This window comes from Macaca nemestrina, chromosome 1 (genome assembly GCF_043159975.1).
Source record: "Macaca nemestrina isolate mMacNem1 chromosome 1, mMacNem.hap1, whole genome shotgun sequence".
Taxonomy (NCBI): domain Eukaryota; kingdom Metazoa; phylum Chordata; class Mammalia; order Primates; family Cercopithecidae; genus Macaca; species Macaca nemestrina.
The window spans coordinates 16,009,916-16,023,426 of record NC_092125.1 but is presented as its reverse complement, the minus strand read 5'-3'; the positions used below and the strand labels follow the sequence as shown (position 1 = coordinate 16,023,426).

Sequence of the window (13,511 nt, the reverse complement as noted above, 5' to 3'; positions counted from 1 at the left end):
TATATTTATATATACACACACACATATATATATATGCAAGAGGTACATCCATTACATGCAGATAATGAAATGTTCAGTAACTCACTAATACTTTCCCATGCAAAATTGTAGTGTAAGCTGGGGCTAGGGAAAACGAAGCAAAGTTCAACCTAAGAATGCCGTGAATGCAGATAGATGGAGAATGGTCTGTTAGCTCCAACCGAGCACAATACCGCTGGCTGAACAATCTAAAGCAAACAGGAGGAACCATCACTTCTTTTCTCTCTGTAGAGGCGGATTAGTTATAGTACACAATTTTCGATCATTTGAAGATATCATACTGTTACCTGAAAATTCTGAAACCATCAATACGTTTATACCTTCCTTTCTCATACTGAAGGGAATTATGCCTCTTAAATCATTGTTTTTTAAATTAAAATGTGGGGTTTTTTGCAAGTCATGCTCCTTCCTGGCTTGCTGATCATATGATCAACCAAAGTGATAAAAAGAAACAGTGAAAAAGTCGGGATCCTAGATTTATTCATAGTAATTAATGGTTAATCTGATTTTTGGGCAGGGATAACCATAGGACCTTAATTTCGAATCTATGAAATGTTTATGATCAGAGAAATTCACCAAAAATTTACTTTAGTTACAGGCCATATATTGCTTATCACTCCAAATGCTTCAAAAAGACCAGACCTTTCTAGAGGAATAGTCTGTAATTCACTGCATCTTTAGGCTGTGGGGAGATGTTAATTTTTCTCTTCTATTTTTCATTAACATGGTTTTATGTCATTTAAAAATTACTGAATGTTTATCTGAAAGAAGATAAACATTTTCCTGAATATTCTAATTTAAAATCATGTGTCATGTTTAACATCTTTGTGTAAAGGGAAAACAGTTGGCCAGTGGTATGAGTGCTTGAGTAGGGAGGAGGGAAGGCTGCGTTTCTAAGTTTCTTAAAGCAGAAATAGGAATGAGCTTGAATTATTGTTACTCTTTTTTCACAGTTGGATAACATACGGGAATTCCACTGTGATTTCTATCAGTGTCATGAGTATCCCGTATAAATATAGACCATTACACAGCCTTTCTCTATTTATTAAAATGTTCTCTCCACCCATTTCTTTTCTATAATTTCTAAATAGCTTATTGAGATAAAATTGACATACCAAAAAGCCACATATATTTAAAGTGTACAACTTAGGCTGGGCGCTAGGGCTCACGCCTGTAATCCCAGCACCTTGGGAGGCCAAGACATGTGGATCACATGAGGTCAGGAGTTCAAGACCAACCTGACCAACATGATGAAACCCCTGCTCTACTAAAATACAAAAACTAGCCAGTTGTGGTGGCTCACACCTGTGGTCCCAGCTGCTCGGGAGGCTGAGGCAGGAGATTGCAGAACCCAGGAGGCCAAGATTGCAGTGAGCCGAGATCACACCACTGCACTCCAGCCTGGGTGACAGAGTGAGACTCTGTATCAAAAAAAAAAAAAAAAAAAATACAACTCCACAAGCTTATATATATTTTTACATTTATAAATTATATAATATATATTATATATAATTCTGGTTATGGTTTTATGGGGATATATATATAAATCATGGGAATATGTATATCCCCACAAAACCATAACCAGAATTAAGATAATTAGCACATCCATTACACCCCAGTATTTCCTCTTTTGCTTCTTGCTAATCTATCCCTTTTCTCACCATAGACTTGATTTTCTGTTTTAAGTGATCCTCCTGCCTTGTCCTCTTGTTTTCATTTTCTAGAATGTTTTATAAATAAATTCATAAAATATGTACCCTTTTGGTCTGGCTTCTCTCACTCAGTGTACTTATTCTGAGATTCATCCATGATGTCGTCTGTGTCAATAGTGCATTCCTTTTCATTGCTCAGTAGTATTCCTCTGTATATAGATAAACACATACCACAATGTGTTTATCTATTCACCTGTGGGTAGATGTTTGAATTTGTTCCCAGTTTTTGGCTATCTGCAGCTAAATAAAGCTGCAACAAATATTCATGAATATTCCTCTGGACATGTTATTTCTTTTCTCTTGTGTAAACACCTAGAAAAATGGCTGGCTTATGTGGTAGGTTTAGTCTTAACTAAACCTTAAGAAACTGCCATAATCCAATTAAAAATTGGGTAAAGCAAAAAAATTAGCTGGGCGTGGTGGCAGGCGCCTGTAGTCCCAGCTACTCGGGAGGCTGAGGCAGGAGAATGGCATGAACTCGGGAGGCGGAGCTTGCAGTGAGCCGAGATTGCGCCACTGCACTCCAGCCTGGGCAACAGAGTGAGACTCGTTCTCAAAAAAAAAAAAAAAAAAAAAAATTGGGCAAAGGACTTGAATAGACATTTCTCAAAAGAAGACACACAAATGGCCAAAAAATATTTTAAAATATTCAATGTCACTAATCATCAGTAAAATGCAAATCAAAACCACAATGATATACCATCTCATCCCAATTAGAATGGTTATTATCAGCAAATGCTGGTATGGAAGTGAAAGAAAAGTAACCTTATACACTGTTGGTGGAAATGTATATTGGTACAGGCATTATAGAAAGCAGTATGGGGACTTTCCTCAAAAAATTGAAAATAGAACTACCATATGATCCAGCAATTCCACTACTGTGTATTATTCGAAGTAAATAAAATCAGTATGTTGAAGTGCTATCTGCACTCCCAGGCTTAATGCAGCATTATTCACAATAGCCAAGATATGAAATCAACCTCAGTGGCCATAAACCAATAAATATATAATATATATAATCACATTTTATATATACCACATTTTTTACATGATATATATGAAATATATATCATATATAGAAAATAGATAGAAAATGTGATATACACAAACACAGCCCCATGGAATACTATTCAGCCATAAAAAAGAATGTAATCCTGTCATTTTGCAGCAGCAACATGGATGAACCTGGAGGACATTATGTTAAGTGAAATAAGACAGGCACAGAAAGAGAAATACCACTGAGTTCACTTATTTGTAGAATCTAAAAAAGCCAATCTCATAGAAGTACAGAGTGGAATAGTAGTTTGTAGAGGCTGGGGAGGGGAGAAGGAAGGCGAAGGAGAGATTGTTCAATGAGTATAAAATTATAGTTAGAAAGAATAACTTCTGTTGTTCTATAGGATAGTAGGAAGACAATAGTAACAATATCAAAATGTATATTTCAAAATAACTAGAAGACAGGATTCTCAATATTCTTACCACAAAGATATGATCAATAAGTGAGGTGATACTTTAAATACCATAATTTCATCATTGCACAATGCATACATGTATGAAAACATCACAGCATACCCCCATAAATGTGTACAATTATTGTCAATTAAAAGCAAATTTTAAAAAAGAAACTGCCAAGCTGTTTTCAAAGCAGGTGTAACTCTTTTACATTCTCAACAGCAGCGTGTGTGAGTTCCAGTTGCTCCATAGTCTTGTCAAGAGTTTTTTTAATTTTAACCATACTAGTGAATGTATGCCTCCTAGAGCACATTTGGCAATATCTGGAGACATTTTGGTTTTTACAACTTGAGGAAGGGAAAAAAAAATACTGCCATTTGGTGGCTAGAGGCCAGGGATGCAGCCAAACATCCTACAATGCACAAGACAGCCCCCCCACAACCCCCACTTCCCTGTAACCAGGGAAATATTCTGAGGCTCAAAATGTCAACAGTGCTGAGGTTGAGAAACCTTAAGGGAGTGGTATCTAATTGTGGTTTTAATTTGACTTTTCCAACGACTAATGATGAACATCTTTTCACGTACTTAATTTAAAGTACTATTTATGATAGCACTAAAAGTATACTTAGGGATAAATTTGAGAAAAAATGTGCAAATGGAAACAGAAACTAAACACAGAAACTAGATAAATAAATGGGGAGATATACTGCATTCCTGGATTTGAAGATTCAGTATTGTTAATAAGTCAATTCTCACAAAACTGATTGGTAAATTCAAAGAAATTGTAATGAAAATTCCAGCAGAAATTTTTTTTAGAAATGGACATGCTAATTTAAAAATGTATATGGAAATGCAGTAGACCCTAGAATAGCTAAAACGACTTTGAAATAGAAAAAGTTGGAGGACATACAATACCTGGTTTCAAGGTTTATTACAAAGCTACAGTAACTATGGTATTGATGGTATTGGTACAAATACACATGTAGATCAATGGAAAAGAATAAAGTGTCCAGAAATAGGCCACAACAGATATATGATCAACTGATTTTCAACAAAAGTGCAATGGTGAGATGACAAATCCCCAAATGAGGAAAAGGAACATCTTTTCTATGAAAGGAGCTGGAACAATGGAATAGCCATCTACAAAATAAATAAATAAAATTAAATAAAATGATAACCAAAACACCTTGACACTTACTTTGCTGCACATACAGAAATTACTCAACATCATGAACCTAACAAACCATCAAACTGCTCAGAGCAACCATAAGAGGAAATCTTAATGATCCTGGATTTGGCAAAGATTTCTTAAATGGAGCACTAAAAGTTTGAACTGTAAAAGAAAAAATTGAATAAATTGGACATCACAAAAATGTAAAACTTTTGGTCTTTGAAAGACACTTACAAAAAAGCAAGCCAAAGACTAGGGAAAAAAATTACTACTCATAAAACCCACATTCAACAAAGGACATTTACCTATAAACAAACAACACCCTCCTACATCCCCAGCTGCACGTGGTTCTGAACAGACGCTTCACGGAAGGAGATATACAGATGGCAAATGGTAATTACTGAGCTTTTTACTCTTGATGCTAGTTAATGAAACTAGACTGCTCTCCTAATATTGCTGAAAATAACATCAGCAAAATCAAAAGGAAACAGTTGTTTTTCCCCAAAGCCACCAAAAAGCAGATATTATTCTGCTCCAAAAATTTTATCCTGGAAAATAATATTTTTTTTTTTTGGTGGGAATGTAGATAGGTGCAACCCATTATGAAAACAATATGGAGGTTCTAAAGAAATTTAAAAATAGGCCAGGTGTGTTGGTTTGCGCCTATAATTCCAGCACTTTCGGAGGCCGAGGTGGGAAGACTGCTTAACGTTGCGAGTTCAAGACCAGCCTGGGCAACATAATTGGAACCCATCTCTATATTAAAAAAAAAAAAAAGATATTAAAAACAGAACTACCATGTGCCCCAGCAATCCCTCTTCTAGGCATATACCCAAAGGAAATGAAATCACCAGGCCATAAAGATATCTGTGCTACCACATGTATTGCAGCACTGTTCACAATAGCCAAGATGTGGAAACAACCTGAGTGTCTGTCAACAGATACATGATGGGTAAAGAAATTCTAATATAAACGTAAATGGAATATTCTTCAGCCTTTATAAAAAGAGACATCCTGCCATTTGCCACAACATGGATGAACCTGGAGCACATTTTGCTAAGTGAAATAACCCAGACACAGAAAGACAAATACTGCATGATTTCACTTTTATGTAGAGTCGAGAGAGAGAGAGAGAGAGAGTCAAATATTCAGAGACAGAGAATAAAACAGTAGTTAACATGGGCGTGGAGTAGGTAGAGATGGGGACATGTATGTTAGGAGTTACAAAGTAGCAGATATGTAGGATAAAAAACTCCAGCAATCTAATGTACATGAGATCTACAGTTAATAAAACTGTACTATATTTGGGATTCCTGCAAAATAAGTAGATTTTAGCTGCCCTTGCCACAAAAACATAAAAATGTGTAACTATGTGAGATGATGGATATTTTAACTTACTTCACTATAGTAACCATTTTACTGTCTATATGTAACTCATGACATTGTGTTATATACCTTAAATATACACAATAAAATCTCTTTTTAGCAAAATAAAAATAATATCTTTAAAAGGAATCTTATAACACAACTGAACTTCAGAGTCTGCTACCCTGTCCTGTGAAAGCAGCCTTTAATGCTCTAAAAAGTTTGTAATTTTGGTTGGTTTTCCTGTTAAATAACTTTTTGCTCATTTAAATGTATATTATTATACCTTTCCACCTTGTATATGATATAAATATGTGTGGGTTTTTTGAGGCAGGTATATTTTATTTTAATCTTAGTTTTATACTATAAAAAGAGAATTTACTGGTACTGCCCTCTTCCTTCACATGCTTGAAGGTTAAAAAAAAATCTGTGACTCTGTTAAATTACTTATCTAAAAAACAAGAGTTTAAGAATCTGTTTCCTTTCAATAAATGTCCTATGTCCTAACAGTGAATTGTACTGTGTTAGACCTTGCAAAAATGAGTGTGAAAGGGAATATACTGCAAGATGGAAGAAAAATGCAAATTTAGGTCTTTGTAATTTTTATTAATTAAGTTTCCCATTATAGAATAACATAATAATATTGCAGCACCCTAGAACATAGAGAAGAGAGGGAAAATCATTTACAATCATTATAGCCTGACATTAACGGTATTAGCATTTTTGTGTTTTCCAAGCCAGTATTTTTCCTGTGGATGTTAAACCAGGCTCTAGCTATAATCATTATGTATACGAATATTTCTATGCATATTTTATAAGTATCTAATCTTAGTGTGCAAATAATTTTCTACCTTTTGTACAGTACTTTTTTTGTAAGCTATATATATACACACACATATATAATTGTATAGCCTCACTAATATCATTTAATGGCTAAATAATTTACCATCTTGTGATGTCATACACATACAATGCCATTATGATCACTCAAAACATTAATTTAGTGAATGAAATTGAATGACTCATAGTGCAAACATCCCTTGACTGCTACTATCAGGTTGCCTTCCATTGTTTACCATGATGAATTATGCTGAAATTACTATCTTTATGTCCCTGAATTTTTTTATATTTTGAATTACTTTTCTATAAAAACTCTAGCAAATAGATTTACTCTATTGTAGGTTATAAGCATTTTACAATCCTTGATAAATTATGCTTTTCCAGATGATTGTAATAATTTACATAAACACAAATGATATCTAAGAGATTCCCTCTTGATACAATTGCACATCACTAATTTTTCCAGTGCTAATGGTGTGTACAAAAATGCCATCTCATTTTAATTTGCATTTTTAAATTCATAACAGTAATTATTTCATACATTTACTTAATAATTCATTCCTAAATTTTATATAAAATTTCAAATGGCTTCATTTTGAAGCTCAGATATATACATATTTGTATATAATTATATACAAATGATACACATATAATTTGCCTATAGGGTTTTAAAAATCAAATTATAAGGGTTGTTGGTATTAGAAAGATATTTAACTTTGCTAACTTTGCTACAAGTACTGTACCAAATTATTTAAATTTTGCCACCTTTTTTTACATACAGAAGTTTAAAATTTTTATGTTCTTAAATCTAACTCGGGGTATTGTGTGTGTGTTATTTCTTTTATGGATCCTATGTCTGAAAAATCATTTTCTCTGTATATTTTGGATAAATGTTTGACTTTATTTAATATCTTTTTGAAAATTTATTTTCCTTTTTTAAAATGTGACACGGGTAATCACAAAGTGCATATAATAAGTATGTACAATTTAGTAATTACAAAGTGAACACCTCTATGACCACCAACTAGTTCAATAAATCTAACATTTCCAGCATCCTAGAAGCTTCTTGTATGTGGCTATCTGATCAGAAATCCTTCTCTTGCCTCCTGGAGGTTCCCATCAACAATCCTGACTGGTGAAAATCATTTTCTTGCTTAAAAAAAGAAAATGATTTCACTACTTACGACTTAGGTATGCAACTGTAAGCTGTTTCATTTTGCCCATTTTCACTCAGTATATTGTACCATACTATATGCATTACTTTGTGTCTTGCTTCCTTTGCTCAACATGATGTGGTTAAGATTCACTCATGCATTGCATTTAGCTGTAATAAGTTCATTTCCTTTGCTATAGACTGCTCATTTGGCACTTTCATAAACAGATGCTATCATGAACAATTTTATATGCGTATTTTGGTGCAAATGGGCAAGATTTGCTCCAGAATAAGTACCTAGGAGTAGAATTGCTGGCTGCAGTCTATTCATGTCTTAAACTTTATGTTACCAAACTTTTATCCATAATGTGTATACTAATTCACACTCCCACCAGCAATACATGAGAATTCTCTTGCTCTACACTTGCCAACACTTAGTGAGAACTTTACATTTTTTAGTTTGCTAGTTTTGAAATGGTAAGTCAGTGTGATTTTAATTTGGAGTTTTCTGATTATTAATGAGGTTGTCCATATATTCATGTTTTTTGGCCATTTATATTTCCTCATTTGTGAAGTGTATGTACAAGTCTTCTGCCTATTTTCAGTGGAGATATTTGGTTTTCTTATTGATTTAGAGGAGTTTCATGTTCATCTAGACACTAGTCTCTTTTCTGTATAATTTAAAATAATTATATATAATTTAAAATAAGTCAAAGGTCATAATTTTAATTAATTTGAATCCTTTTGTGTTGTTTTAAAAAATTATTTCCTACACTGCTAGCATAAAAGTAGTTTCCATTATTATGACTCTAAGTGCTTTCAGGTTTTATTTTCTCATATTTAGGCTTATAATTTACCTGGAATTGACTTTTAAGTATAGTGTGACATGGTAGTCCAATTTCCTTTTATTTGTGAATAACTTCTGTTTTTCAGTTTTCCATTTTTCCCTCTGTTTGGAATTGGAAGCTACATGCTTTGTTTCTCTTCCTTTAGTAGTTGCACAAAACATTCCAGCATGCATACCTAATTTATCACAGACCAAAGTTAACAGAACGGGCTGAGCAGCCCGCATCCGAAAATCCGAAATGCAAAACACTACCTTCCTTTGAATGTCACATTGGTGCTCAAAATGTTTTGCATTTCGAAGCATTTCAGGTGTTGGATTTTTGGATTAGGGACATTCAGTCTGTATCTTTATTCTTCTCTTGGACATTACTAAGACCTCTGACTACTTGAAGTTCATTTCTCCTCTCGTCCAAACTTGTGTGTTATTATAGTCGTGTATTTTCATTCTACCTTACATTTTTTAAGCCAACTATATAGCCTTATCATGGTTTTATGCAGTTAATATTTATTCAGATTTGCCAGTGTACCTGCCACTTTCTTTTCTTTTTATTCCCTTGCAAATCAGATCTTCCATTCAAGATCACTTTCTTTTTTTATTTTTTTTCTTTTCTCCTCAAATGACTTTTAACACAAGATCACTTTCTACTGAAAAATACCTGCAGAATTACATGTAATGAGGGCCTCTGAGCTTTTATTTTTCTAAAATTTATTTTGCCTTTATCCTTAAAAAATATTTTCACTAGGAATAAAGTTCTAGCTTGGCAGTTACTTTCTATACACATCATTAAGTATATCCAACAACTGTCTTCTGGCTTCCATGAGGGCTCTTGATAAAGCAGCTTGCAGCCTGTCATTCATTTGCATGTAATCTGTTCATTCTGTTTACCTGCTTTAAGTTGGTCTGTGTGTTTGGCATGCTGCATTTTCACTATGGCTTGTCTGGTGTGGATTCTTTCTTCTTTAATTTACCCTACTTGTGATTCACGGAAATTCCTGAATCTCAAGATAAGTGTCTTTCATCAATTCTGGTAAACGTTCAGATATTATCTCATCAAATATTGATTATGCTTCAGTCTCTCTTCTAGGAATTCTGATTGGACATATTTTAGATTTTCTCACTCTATCCTTCAAGTCATTTCTCTTTCATATTTCTTGATTTTTTTTCTTTTGTCAATTAGTGTTACGTTCTGGGTACTTTCTTTTCTCTTTATCTTTCAGTTCACTAATTCTCTCTTCAGAGGTATCTAATCTCCCATGTGGGAGGTCAGCTCATTGCAACCTCCACCTCTCAGGTTCAAGTGATTCTCCTGCCTCAGCCTCCCAAGTAGCTGAGACTATAAGCATGTGCCACCACAGCTGGCTAATTTTGTATTTTTAGTGGAGACGCGGTTTCACCATGTTAGCCAAGCTGGTTTCAAACTCCTGACCTCAGGTGATCCACCTGCCTGGGCCTCCAAAAGTGCTGGCATTACAGGCGTGAGCCACTGTGCCCAGCCCAGTCTTCACTCTTAAATCTAAACGTGCTAAGTTCCTTTTTCTTACACTTCTTTCTCAAGTTTTTAAAAACTATGAACTGCTATTTTTCTAAAGGAACTTTAGAATCATTTCTCAATGTTGAGAATATAATGTCTTTGGAACTGTTTTGAATTATATGAAACCTACAAATTCATTAGAAAGAACTGGCATTTTATAAATCTCAGCCTTCCTATCCAAAATCGGGTTATGTCTATCTCCACTTATTCAGAACATCATTTACACTTTAATGAACTGCTGTAGTTTACTTTATTTGTGACACTACTTGTTACAATCATTTCCATTATCAATTCAGATATTTTGTTGGAACTGTGAGTTGGATCACATTTTCATAGCTTATTTCTGGTATGTTAGAAAGTTCTTGCTTTTCTAAATTTTGGTTGTATTTATGAATCCTCTTATTAATCATAGTTGATTATATAGTATGCACAGAAAAGTTTTATATACACATATAAATCAGCATTTTTTTCTCTTTCTCTTTGCTCTTTACTATTTTGCTTTTCATTTTATATATCTAAGATATAAATTAAATATATATTTATATTATAATTATATATTTTGTATCTTTATCTTAGATATAAATATCTTTATATTTATCTTATATAAAATATCTTTATAAAGATATAGATATTAATATATATTTATATTTAATTTATCTTATATATAAAATTATATATAAATATATATTTAATATATATTTTATATATTATAAATTATATATTATATGTAATATATAATTTATGTTTTATATATATAAAGTAGAGAGCAAACTATTAATATTATTGAATATTGTTTTAGAAGTTCTGGCTAGTGTAAGGCTGCAAAGAGAAAAAAATGAAAAATTTATATATAAATTTTTGGATTTATGGTAAATAAACTTATGGTAAATCCATGCAGGTTTAACTAAGAAATATATTAGCTCTTCATATACTGAACATTTTAAACTCACTGTGCCATTTTATATAGTACTTCACACTCCAACTCTCAAAGGAAGCTTAAGAACCCCTGGTCCAACATTCCACATCTAGCAGCATGGGACCAGAAAAATCTAGATATTATAACCAATGATTTGGGAAAAAACTGTTTGAATTTTACACATAAGAATTAAATAGGCTTTTTTTTTGCTTCTAGGAACTGAGGAAAATTGATACAGTGAAAGGAACAAATCTAAGCATAGTAAAAAGGGTGTTGACAATGACGAAGATGTGAAAGTTAAAAGCTTAGAGTCTGTGCTAATAAGACATATAGAGAAAGACTAACCAGGCAAACCACTAGTAGAAAGTTATATCTTTATTAAGTAATGAATTTTGGTGATAAACTTTGTGTGCATAACTTATCTTGCTCATATGCAAATGTATAGGCCCATTGGTATACCTCTGTTTCTAGATCAATGTTTCTTGAAGTACAACCTGTGGATCGGCTAAACAGAATCACCTGGGTGAATATTCCTGTTAAAATGAAGATCCTCAGACCCTTTCGCAGGCCAGATGAATCAGAATGTTGGGGGAGGGCTACAAAACTGAAATCTAATGAGGCTCCTTGAGGGGTTCTCATACAAACTAAAATTTAAGAAAAGAGAGCGAGACAGAGAAAATAAAAGGTGGAGAGAGATACAGAGAAAGAAAATCAGAGACAATGAGGAGGGGGATTTTACGCTTGTATGGTGTCACAGAAGGCATTATATATCAAACTCTAAAAGCTGAATGTGATATTCCCATTAAAATATTATAATTAGGCCAGAGACTTTTCAGAGAAATGAACACAAACATCTTATTAAATCACCTAACAAGTTATTGTTCTACACTGTACAAAGCATTTCAAAGGGGATGAAAAGCAAGGTAGGCAACACCTAGCCCATCACATCTAATTATACCAATGAAATACTATCAACCTCTGCTGGGCAAATTTCTGGTCAAATTTCTTTGTAATTCCTACATTATTTTTAACTGCAATAAATCAGAAAGTAGAAATGCACCTTCATTAGTCATGAAATCAAGAAAGACTGAAGGGCATAGTTTTTCTCAGATATCCATGGGGAGAGTTTTGGGTAGACTCTGGACCACCCTATGGCTTTTACAGAAAATGCTGTAGGAATGTCAGCTTGACCTTCACCCTGTAAGTCCCCTGGTATAAATATTAGAGGTCAGGTTGTGGATGCTAGGATTATGTCAAACACTTCTCTTTTTTTTAAGCTGCTATCTCATCAGGCCCAGCTGCTTTGACTTTTAACCTGCTTTTAAATGTATCTCTGCTCCTAAAATTCATGAACTATGCCCTTACTCATATTAAGTGATTTGTCCTTTTATTCCCTTGTGGTGGAAAAAAAAAAAAAGCCTTAATACATTAGCTTGAATTGTGACCACACTCAAAGGCACAAAAGCTGAGTATGAATTTTTTTAAAGGCTATCCTGTTGGCTGTGAGTCCCATACATTGTCTTGAAATGGCAGGCTGCAATTAAATTCAACTAAATTCCATGAACTCTACTGAGCACCCACTGTAACAACAGGCACTGGCTCTGTGGATATCAAGACAAATGAGACACAGTCCTGGCTGGATCAACAGACTATTCCCTTTTCCTTTTATCTGTCATTCCTAAGAAAACCAGGAAGAGTGTGAGTCAAGGACATTAGATGGTTCCAAGCTCAATACTCAGATGTATGAGAGCTTACACAATTAATGAGCATTGCTTTTCAAAGTATGAATGTTTGTAAGTTGATACCAAAGAAACTATATCTGCTAAAAGAATTTTTGAAGCTGTCCAGAGCCCTTTTCCTGGTGAACAAGGAAATGGCATCATTATTTTATAGCTGTAGGATTCTCTTGTTCCTTCCTTCCTCTCCTTCTTCCTTTTCCTCTCCTGTGCTCAACCCAGTGTGGTTACCCCCTTCTCTGTGACCCAGCCATAAGTCTAAAGCTCAAGGGCCCCAAGCAATGGCTGTGCAGACATCAACTTTGAAAGAGTGCTCTGAACTAAGCATGGTGCTTAGGGGAGATGTGGACAACAGCTGTGTGTGGACCACATCAGGAGGGCAGGTTGGCTAAACGTTTATCGACAAGCTTTCATTTGTGCAGAGCCCACCTGCTATTTGGTGCTAGCAATACGCAAAACTGACTGAATGTGATTCATGTGACTATCCTGACAAACTGCAGCCACCTGAGGGCCACCTAAGCGCCCGCACCATGTGTGTACAACAGCCGCCATCAAGATGCTCTAAAGGGCTTGTAAAAAAAAAAAAGGTTCCTCTTCAAAGACTTTCTTCCCCATTTAATTAGGAATAAATAGTAACTTCTCTTAGAAGCAAAATGTATTCAAAGACCTGTGCTAACATTCTTAAATATCTGCTAGCCGTGATAAAGAAATCAATGTACTTTATGTTCTTAGCTCCCACAGTTTAGCCT

At 34.1% G+C, this 13,511-nt stretch overlaps 1 protein-coding gene across 4 annotated transcripts in view; it reads right to left on the bottom strand.

Annotated features, from left to right (window-relative positions):
• Nucleotides 1-13,511, bottom strand: part of LOC105464123 (pecanex 2) — a 310,280-nt gene that overhangs the window by 175,455 nt on the left and 121,314 nt on the right. The gene's annotated exons all lie outside the window — the stretch shown is intronic.